Below are 12,088 nucleotides of genomic sequence, written 5' to 3' on the forward strand. Positions count from 1 at the left end.
CTCTAATATGTTCTGTACTGCATGACAGGTCGAATCTCTGCAAATTGCACCATTTAATTGCAGATGTCCATTGGAAAATTCTGCTTGTGTATGGCTAAGCAGAGCAGGCTCACTAAAAAACTGAGTAGTAATGCAAATACCACATGAACACTGTTGGTGATTACATTGTATCCACTTAGCACTAAAGAGTATATTTTGTTGCTAGTTGTGTGCTGATAATAGAGTGAAAAATCTCGTCCATCTCCACAGAAATACCAATGTGCCCAGTTTATGTAGACACCAGAAAAGGCTATGTGAGGTATAGTCCACAGGCAGCCGACTAAGATATCTGTATATGGACAATTGGTGCTGTGCAACTCTATGTGAGCCATAATCCACAGGCAGTTGACCAAGATATCTTTATACAGACAATTGGTGCTGTGCAGCTTTGGCCTGATAGTCACGTCTCAAAATAAAGGTGGGCCACAAAAATTTGGCAAAGATAGCCTACAATTGTGGACATTGTGGAATATTCATGGTGCAATCTGTGAGAAATTGGATGTATACTGGGTGACCCAGTAGACAATAGCACGAGTGGAATAATATCAATCCAATATCTGACAACAAATTGATGTAGAAACACACTCATGTAATGAAACTTGTACTCCTCGCTTGTTTCTCTTTCTTTTTCTATTTCTTTTCTATTTTGTATCTGATCATCTAATCAGTGTCAGCGGCAAAACCATTAGTATAGGACTCTCTCAACATTGATTTGATGCGTAAACCAGATCTCTGAAAGCAGAGGTCCAACTATTGGGCAAACTGACATTCTGCCACTATGACCCACACTTCCTAACACTCTCTCATCCATACAGCCTACAGTGTCTCCCTGCAATACTGAAAAGCATCAGGGTGACCCATTAATCTGGATTGGAAAGCAGAAGTGACTTGTATCTTAGTTCCCATACACAACCAACCTGGTACTCTCATTTGACACTATTGCCGGACGTTACCTATATACCCCAATTCGGGCCAGAATTCAGCAGGGCCAATATGGGGCCAGTTTGTCAACGAGGGAGGAGACCCCTGGGGAATAACTGGTATGGTAGCACAGGCAGGGTGATCGAACAGCAGATACACAGGAGCCACCGGTTGTAGGAGCACTTTTCACGTGGGACTTTCCTGACCATTAATATCTACCAGAGTGGGACACTACTATCCCCTATAAAGCACTAACAAGCTGATATTGAAACCAGATTACATATAAACAATTGTGTGGGATTACCTGGGCAAACTGGCAAACCTGACCAATGTAAACTAATGATATTAGCTGAGGCAATAGTAAAAGGACACATGAGTGAACCAATAGAAGTGTGAAAAGTTACAAATAAGGTTATCACACTTTAAGACAATAAATCATGTGTATCTATGTATGTATGTATGTCCTTGTCTTGTTTTGTGTTATGTGTTGTTTGATTGACAGTCTAATGATAATGTGCTAAATGACTGATCAAAAATTAAGGAATGCTCCATATATTTTACACCAAGAAGTCTATTAAAAGTTATGTTTTAACTAAACAATCAAATCATATAACTTATAGAATAAAGAGTGCGCCCAAAAAGGCAAATTTGTCTTACCGTTTGCCTCTTGCAAACAAATCCCCTTCTTTTCTGGCTCATAAAATCGTTTATGGACATTTGAAATATGGCACAGGGTAGTTAGCCAATTGGAGCTGACGGTTCGGCAGAGGTCCGCTAACTGCGGCTTCCGGTCCGTGAGCTCTGATAGGCTGGTGGGCAGGAGCCATATTTCAAATGTCTGTCAGTGCTGGTTTGAGCCCCTCAGTAGCCAAGGAGCTGAGAGTACACCACACAGAGCCATGGTGATGGGCAGTGAGTGGCTATGTGCTGCTCCCCCCCAGGACCCAGCACTTTAGGCTGCAACCTGCCTGGTCATCCTAATGGTTTATCAGGCCCTGGCCCCCTCCCTGTGGTATAATCAACAGCCCCCACCTTGTAGTTGTATTAATATTAACAGCCCCCTCCCCCATAGTATTATTAATATTAACAGCCCCCATGTCCTCTAATTAAAATGTCTGCCACCCCCTACCTCCCCTTTATATACTTTATATATACATACTTAGAGATAGCACCAGGCAGACCATGTCAAGGTGTTTTCACTGACCGTAGACTACATAGCAGCCAGTCACCATCAGAAGCAGCGCCAAGACCCAGAGTGATTACAGGCAGCGCGAGTGAGAGGATACAGACCCTGAACCACGCAGCTGGAAGAGCAGGGAGGATGCAGCATGGGACCACAGAGCCGGCATATGCCCGCCAACCCGCTCGGACAGACTCGTCTCCTAGCATCAGCAGGCACCCGCAGCAGTTTGAAGACATGTAACAGTGGGGATCGGGCGGCTCTCAGCACAGCAATCCGCGACAGCAGCTCCAGATCCCCGTGCGCACCCACATCAGCAATCCGCGGCAGCAGCTCCAGATCCCCGTGCGCACCCACATCAGCAATCCGCGGCAGCAGCTCCAGATCCTCGTGCACACCCACATCAGCATCTGCGACAATCAGCCTCATATGCTGTTGTGGGTGCACCTGGCATGGGATCTGCTTCCGTGGATTGCTGATGTGGGTGCGCACGAGGTTCAGGAGCTGCTGCGGATTGCTGTGCAGAGAGCCGCTCGATTCCCGCTGTTACATGTCAGAGGAAGGGACTGCTGCTGGCGCCTGCTTATGCTAGGAGACGAGCATCCCCCACTCTGTCAACACCTCCTCTGCCCGCACAACATTCTATCTGCCAGCCGCCGCGTTTCCCCCTGCGGGCCCCCGCACCCACGCTGCCGAAATGTAAGTAAAAAAAATAATATGGAAATGACAGCATGCGGTGCAGGCGGCACGGGCCCCATGAACTCCTTGGGCCCCGGTGCACTGCACCGTCTGCACAGATATTTGTTCCTCCTAATATATGTAATTGTGGTCCTAAATTGGGGGCTGAAATAATTTTTTAGAGCTACATATAAACTTGTATTATTACGGGTCATGTGTAAGTGATTGCACATCGATTGAGGTGTATCAAATTATTATTTGGTGCTTATTAAATAATTTTAGTGACTTTAAAAAGATTTATATAGTGCCCATAGAGAGGGTTTGTGAAGTGAGGATAGGGAGGGACTGGGTTATGGAAATGCTGGGAGTGGGGTGAAGTTGTGTAACATTTATGATTTGAAGTTTTTCTAAATTTTCTAACAAGGTGAGAGACAAAGTATTTACAAAAGGACATTTAATTCAACAGATTCATTCAGGCCCCCAGGGTGGATGGATCCCAGCTGGTGCATCCAGTACACTTCTTGTCGGCTGAGAATTCTGAATTAGTCTCCACATCTTAGTGTTGGGACAATGTGTTCTATTCCAAATATTTTGAGTCCAGATGGGTCCCTATTATGATATAAGGTGAAATGCTTAGATACACTGTGGGACATGCTGCCTTTCATTATGTTTGGTCGATGTTCCAGGAACCTAGTTCTCAATTTTCTGGTTGTGCAGCCCACATAGTGTAAATTACAACTGCATATAAGAACATAGGTAATATATGTAGAATTACAATTGATTGTGTATGGGTTTTTCAAGAATAGGGGATTGGTATACTTTTGTATTTCTCATATCCCTTTAATCTTGTTGGAAGCCACATGCTGGTCATGCTTCCCACAAGATTAAAGGGTTGCTATAAATGCAACGGCAAAATGTACATTACATGCACCTACAGTATATGATATCCTAATATCCTATGTAAGGTGCCCCACTTCCTTTATCTGCCAATGATACATTGCCCCACTTCCTGGCTGCACGCACAGCCTCCGGCCATGTGACCTGCTTGCAATCCGTGTTCCACCAGGCGGAAGTTGTAGCACCGCACTTCCACCCCTAGACGACGGGACAGACAAGAGTGAATACCCTGACTCCACCATCACTTCTGGTGACACGGCAGAAGGTGAAAGCTGCGGCTTCCAGCCGAGGACGGCCCAGGAGCCTATGAGAGAGTCCAATAAGGACTTAACCTATTAACATGCACCATACTTATGGCACATGTGACCACTGCCCACCAATGAATGTATATCATAAATATAAATAAATCTAGAAAAAGTTTTAAATCTCCCCGTAAAATTTTAGTTTATTATAAGCCTGTATATTATCTGCATAATAGATTCTGCCTCCTTTTCTCATCAAACCATTATTATTTTCATAATTGGACTGATTATTGTATACCATGTGACCAATTACCACTTCCCCATTCAGTATATAAATCCTTCTGGAGACAATATCCTTTGATAAAGCCGCTTGACGCGGCGAAACGCATCAGTGGCTTCTTCAAAACTGCCACATTCCTGATTTTTATTCAACTTTGATATCTAACCCCATGGACTGACCCGAACAAGCCCTTTCTGCTTCATTCTTCACCCACCAAGCACTGGAGTCTTGTCTATCAACTCCATCCACCTCCAGTTATCCTCCATTGGTGAATTGGACCTCCTCACCCCAGCAAAAACATTGGTCCAGGGGGCAAACATCAGTGTGGGAAAATGCAATTACTCAGGTGGACGGTAATATTAAACTTTTTTTTTACTTAAATATTCTGAAGTGCAAAATAGGAACGGACAGTACATCATTTTACACCAGGAATCATGCATGTTGTTTTTATTTCAATCTAGTGCACTAGCAATAATTTAAGAAACCATAACTTCTATGATTATAAATATTTTGTTTAACCCCAAAACGTAAAAATTGGCTAATATTGGTCACACTTGTGTATAATATATTGTTTTTGATTTGTAAAATCAGTCCAATTGGTTATTAGATCTACCACCACCAAAAGTAAGCGCTGCTCTCCATCTTTTGTTTTTTTCGTGTAGTCTTTTAGGGTCTGACAACCCTTTTTAAGCAGCAGCTAGTAAGGTGAACTGTGTGAAGCGCCACCATCACCCCCTAAGGGGAGTGTTTTTTCCTTCCAGTTCTCCACATACGTTGTTAATTTTATGCTTCATCATAGTGCCCTATTTTATTTTCTGACCACATTAGTGCCTTAGTTAATGTTATGCCCCAGATTAGTGACCTGCCTGTAGTTTATTTTTATATTACAATAAGCAAGTCCATGGGCATACTGTACCTAGATATATTGCAAGCCTGAAGGCAACATATATAAGTAGTGACATACAGTAGCAACCAATCATATTCTGTCTCTCATTTTCTAGAATTCAGTAGAAAAATTATAGCTAGAATCTGTTGCTATTGGCCACATCTCTACATGCCTGTTTTAGAAGCTTTGGTAAATCTAACCTTTAAAGTCCATTCATAACTTACATTTGGCCCCCGAATATCTCCGCAAAACAACCAAATTCCAGCCAAAGTTATGTACTTTATATCAACACCAATTATAGAAATGAAAATCCTTCTATTAGTGAGTAAACAAGATCTCTGGATTCAGTCAAGGTGAATAAAGGTAATAGATGCACCTGAGTCCTGTAGCCGTTTATGGTTTTGCCTTCCCCCTCACATATCCGGGGTATCTACAATCCTCAATGGCTTAAATGTATGCATTACTCCTTCCACCTATTGGGGATCAGGGTAGAAGTCTACCTGGATTAGAATATACAAACTCTCTCACAACAAACCCCCATTGGGGCCAGGGCCGGATTAACAATGGGGCTGATGGAGCTACAGCTCCAGGCCCATTCTGTAGCTGAGGGCCAGAGCTTTCCAACGAGCCCAGCCCCGTGTCGGTAGCCCCCTGGGAACCAGAGATACCGACAGGCAAACCTGGAACGTTTTCCCCATAGGATAACATGGGACCCGCTAATTCCGACCTCCACCCGGTTCCAACGGCTGCCAGTTCCCCCTCCGGCATCACAGAAGCTTGAGGTTGATCTCAGTCAAACCCAAATCGCTGGGCCTTCAATCTGATACCCTGTCCATATGGGTTCATTGGTTCTACAGATATTGCGGGTAAACCAATTTTTTTTCATTTCTGAAATGTAATTTCATGGCTGTTCATGTTGTTTGACAGATTTCTCTGGAACCAAATGGCCCAGTTTCACGGGACCAAAATCATTTGAAGCCTACATGTAAATCGGTCAGTTGGTTCCGAAGATGTAGCTGGTTGTTTAAAGGGAGACGGGGGTTGTTTTCTCTCCCCCTCACACAAAAAAATGCAGGGACTAGGCTGGTGTAAAACGGTCCAGTCCGGGAATGTCCCTGCATGATCTTGGGGCCATAATCCTGGGTAAATCCCTGCATTTTCTGGTGTGAAAGGGGTATTATTACAAATAGCCGGGACATGCAGTGCTCTGAATACAGCCAGGCAGCCCCTTGCTCTCTGCCCAGCTGTCAACGGCTGTCATTTCAGCCCGGCGGCGGCTATCCCCCAGTTACCGCAAGCATGTATTCCCCCTTGGCAATGAGCATGTAATCCCACATGGCAATGAGCATGGAACCCCTGGCAATAAGCATGGAACCCCTGGCAATGAACATGTTGTTAAGCAACACTTAAGTAGCATCATTTTTCATAGGCATTATGGTGTTTGGCATAATACGTAATGGAGAATATGGTGTTTGGCTTAACATATAATGGGCATTATGGTGTAAATTTTTAATGCGCGCCTTCAGCGCGCAATGCCCCTATTTATGGAGCATATTGTGCATTATTGCTCAATCTGTTTGGTATAATATTGTGTATTTTGGCTCAATCCATGTGGCAAAATGTGTATTTTGTCTTAATCTGTGTGGCATAACGTGAATTTTGACTCAATCTGTGTGCCATAGTGTGAATTTTGGCTCATTCCATGTGGCACAATGTGTAAGAGGCAAGTACAGTATAAGGGGGTTACTATTGTGTTGCATGATTTGTATAAGTGGTATATGGTGTGGTAAATTTAGGTAGCCACATAAAAGGTGCTGAAATGTTGTCTACCAAGTTTCGGCTTTCAGTATTTTTTTTATGACTGGAATGCTGCCTCGCCCTGCAAGTATCTTAGAACATCGGTATCCTGCATGTGCACCTTTGGAGGGCACCCGCCAATATATCTCCCTGCATTTTTCTTATGCCAGCCCCCTGCCTTTTCCAGGCATATATAATTAGTTGAAAGTATTTACACAAATACAGACACACCCATGAGCAGACCACCCAAACAGAAGACTGGTCACGCCCCCCACATTATTAGGTGCTGGCCGCAACCCCTATTATTGTGCATAATAGGCCATTGATAATTTTCAGCTCCAGGCCCATTTAGACCTTAATCTGGCTCTGATTGGGGCACTAGGCTGAGGACCAGGAGCATGCCAGTGACTGCTAGGAGAATTCAGCTGAATTTAACCTGCTGTAATTCATCCTCACAGGATTACACTCTGCTTCACTTGGCCATTGCAGATGGGAAACCTGGGGTCGATTATTTTATCTACGCATCCTATTTTCCTCTTGCCACAAAACATGCTTTCCTTTCGCTTAATGATTCCTGCTCACTTTAATGGAAGAAATCTTTTTCCGTTTCAGTCATGAGGTGTATGTTATCTGCAATTGTGTCACACGGTAGTACAGAGATCAAGCCCCCAGCAATTAGAAGTTTGGCACTGTTGGGCTGCCAATGTGAATTCATTACCAATCTGCAGCTGCATAGAGCAAAAAATTGAGCTTGGGTATTGGGCTTACAATTTTGTTCCCAGGACAAAAGTAAACTTTAAGGTCAGTCTTGAAATAAAACATTGCACACCAAGCTTGCCTGGGGTAAAGACATTAGGAAGATTTGGGGGGGAATTTACTAAGAAGGCAGATTAGAACTGATCCAGTGTACGACCAGGATTGGCCATAATATGAATGGAGAATACAGAAAATTTACAAAGCTGATGTAATCTCCTGATTCATATTTCCAATGGTTATGGGATTTGTATTTGGCTGCTGAGATTCAGAGCTGGTCCCAGTGGTACTGGATGCTGCTGGGACAGCGGGACTGAGGGTGGATACAGTACAGCGTCCAGATTTTGGCCAGTCTAAAAGCCACTGACCCAGCAACATCCAGAATAACGGATGGTGTAATGGTTAGCATTACTGCCTCACAGCACTGAGGTCATGGGTTTGATTCCCACCATGGCTCTAACTGTGCGGAGTATGTATATTCTCCTGACTTGCATGGTTTTCCTCTGGGTACTCTGGTTTCCTCCCACAATCCAAAAATATACAGGTAGCTTAATTGGCTTCCAACAAAATTAACCCTATAATGTCTGTGTGTCCATGTGGTAGGGAATGTAGATGAAAACAACAATGTGAGAGCTGCTCAATCAAATTAGTAATGCCCCCCAGGTTCTGCAAGGGAGGGAGATTTAACCCCCATCACACCAAAGGGCATTAGTAATAAGATTTGAATAACCAACATAATAGAAGGCAATTCAGAGATCTTAGTTACATATATTTTGCAAAAGATATGATAAGCTTCTGGGCCTCGTCAAGGCTTCTCTGATACCGGAAGTCCTACACTGCATGATAACAGCACCCATTCTGTGCCATATAATTATCTACTGTAAGGCTACGTGATAACAGCACTTACCAATATATCTAAGTTGAGAGCCAGCCTACCCTGTAGATGGTAAGCTCCACTGTGGCAGGGACTGATGTGAATGGTCAACTATACTCAGTAAAGCGCTGCGGAATATGTATGCGCTATATAAGAAACTGTTAATAAATAAAGAAAGAAAGAAATAACTGGTACCAGCTCAGTAATCCGCATCAGTCTCATTGACTCCAGCATCCATCCAAGTATCCACTGTTTCTGCACCATTCTGGCTTTCAGCTTAAAATACATTGTTCCTACCATGTTGTGTCATAGAACTTGGGGCCATGCAGAGTTGTGCTTATTCAGGAATATGTGTTTTTAGACACATCTTTTGCAACACGGATAGTGATGATTGCTAGGAAAGGAGCAGATTGGCAGCAAGATGCATACAAATCTACATGTAAATGAATATATGCATTTAGGGTCCGATTCTGCCCTGTCCCCGATGTTTTCCGTCTGCACAATGTCGCCAATGCGCAGCTAAGTTTCTCTTTGACGAGGCGCTGGCAGCTTGAGTGACAGGCAGGGGGTGTTCGCTGGGGTCCACCCCATGTTTCATGAGCGTGCTCACAAAAACGGTGGGCCTGCCCATAGAAATGCTGGTCAGACCCCCAAAAATGCAGCAGCAGGCCATAGAAGTTAAATCCCAATCTCGTCACTTGATGACAGGCACCGGGTATGGTGCTTGCGCTGTACTGCCCTAGGTGGGCTGCTGCGGCCCATAGAAGTCAAAGAAGCAGCCCTGGAGGGAGGGATTACCTCCCAGTTGGGCTGCTTTGGTCATTGGCAGTTCAGACTTTCAATATGATGTCACTTCCAGTCACAGTGAAGCCAGAGCAATCACATAGACTGCATATGGCTTCACTACAGTGGCAGATATTACCTGGGGGGGGGGGGGGGGGGGGCTGCCACTGGTTACACAGTAGATCCTATGCTTCATCCTGGAATGGAATGAAGACGCTTCCTACAGCTTCTGGACAGTTTTGAAATATAATATACAAATGCGCATTGACGGAGCAATTAGGTTCCACCACTGAATCAGCCCTTCTGTCTGGAAGCCCCTGGTTGATTTTTAAATGCCAACTCTGAGTATATAGCCCAGTGTTCTACCATTTAAAGTTGGCCATCAGCAAGCAGTTATGAAGCAGTGTCTGGTGACTATAGCGTTAATAAAATAGCAATCAACAATAGACTCAAGGGTTATGGCCTTTGGTGGCAGACTTTATTGTATTTCCTATAAACCTAAACAAGAGCGTGAATAACAGTGTGAAATAGCTGCCCCACCTATGAATAAAGCGCTAACGCAATGCTTTTATTAGCCGCTTTTTCAGCTGTACATGGTAATAAATGACTACAAATAAGTACAATTAGGTAAACTAAACCAAACTCTTTGCCTCTGTGTATTGTACAGTTCCCACAACTCTCATTTTACACAGTGCCTCAGAAATCTGAGATCTACTCAGCTTTAAAAAGAAAAAAAGCAAACATGCTTATTATGATGTTCTTTTTCTCCAGAACCAGATCTAACTATTCCTGTCCAGCGAAAACTGCAAAGCCATCGGGTAACATGTACAGTACATGGACACAATAATTGTGCTATTTACACCTTTACTGTTATCTGAGGAATAAGTCTTAAGAACACATTTACTAAAGCTTCTAAAAATGAAAAAAAGTGATGTTGTCTAAAGCAACCAACCACATTCTGTCTATCATTTTCTAGAATGCAATAGTGAAATGATAGAAATATTCTGATTGGTTACATCACCTCATTTTATTTTTAGAACCTTTAGTAATGTTAATTTTAAACCCTAGTCTTAGGGGAGTATTCAACGAGTTTTTTCTCCATGTGCAGTGAATCCTATTTAGGATTCGCTGCACATTCGCAGGGTTCCTGTCTCCCTATTTAAAGCCGCCGGGGCTCGCTGCCCCTGAAGGCGAATTTTAACCCCTGAGCCGGAGGACGGTGGCAGGCAGGGAGATGTAAGTCTCCCTGCCTGCCCCAGAATTTGTGGGGGAGAAGGAGGGCTCCCAGGGACACAGGCAGCAGAAGCTACCCCCCCCCCCCGGAGATCCGGCAGGCTTCACTGGTCCCGCGCATAATAAGCCGGGACCAGTGCGAAGTGAATAGATGAATATTTAATGAGTGGCTCCCGGCCCCCTGCTGGTGTATATGTAAAGAAAAATGTAATTTTTTTTTATATATGTAATAATGTGCTTCAAGCATGCCCCTTCACAGAAAATAAAATCAGATTTTTTGACACCAAAAAAAACAACCTTTATTTTAAAAGATCACTTTTACAGTTCACCTTAAAAAGATGTCGAATGCAAAATGGTGAATCATGGCAAAAATCAGGGAGAAAGCAGTTCGCCATCCTAGCATTGACTACACTCTCAGCGAATCCCAGTGAAAACCCCATTGAAATACACCAGCGAATTGCAGCGAGCATGAAACGGAGACCTGGCTGGCATTTACTGTTTGCTTTCGGCGAACAGTGAACAATGAATAGGGTGAATCAGATTTTCAGTGAAAAAGATTCACTGCAAGGAGTGAAAACAGGCCGATTCGCCAAAAAAGGGTGAATCGGGAGCATTGAATACTGGCCTTAGCCTGCATTAGTACTCTTGCCACTGTCGCTATTATTTACAAACTGTATAACTTTGAATGAAAATATCTCTGCTATATATTAAACTTAACTTGCAAACACAGTGGTTGTGATAACCGCTGTCCCTGTTCGTTTCTTCTCATTATTTTGGAGAAATGTGTTGCATTTGTCAGATCCCTGATCTGCGAATAAGCCTCAATAGGCTCAATATGTAAATCTAGGTGCCCATTTTATAAATAAAATATATAGAAATTATAATCTCCTTTATCCTTATTAGAAATATATATATATATATATATATATATATATATTTACATATAAAACATATAATGTAAATGTTTTAAAATATAAATATATATTACTTGCAGAACTTGAGGATACTAAAGTAATGGAGCAGAGGTAAAAGACTTGGACACTTGTATAGGGTTGAGGAGACCAAGAAGAGGGATCAGCACTTATGTGATCGGAGCCACCAAAGTAAAGGAGGATGAGGATGAACTATTTTAATATCTATTTATTTTAATATTATCTAACATAAATTCTTACTGGTAAAATATAATAAAAAACAGAATATAAACTATTTAAGCTCCAAGTGTATCCTACTTTGTAGTATGATATGAGTAATCTTTACTTAAACTGTATACATATAAAATAAATTGACTCTTAAAATCTGTTACTATTATGTCTCAATTACAACAGCTGTGTTATCTTCACCTTGTTTGCACAAGGGTGCAAGCTTCCATCTCTTTGGAGACAAAGTAGAATCCTGCCCCTAATTGATATCTGGAAAGGTAAAAGAAACCTTCATTTACTTTTCAGCAATGTGTTAGTAGGATAGTTTTCACTTTTGGAGCTGAGAGTAACTATAATCTCCCTCTAAGCAAGAGATCTTAGAGACA

This window comes from Crinia signifera, chromosome 5 (assembly GCF_055691185.1).
Source record: "Crinia signifera chromosome 5, ASM5569118v1, whole genome shotgun sequence".
Classification (NCBI taxonomy): domain Eukaryota; kingdom Metazoa; phylum Chordata; class Amphibia; order Anura; family Myobatrachidae; genus Crinia; species Crinia signifera.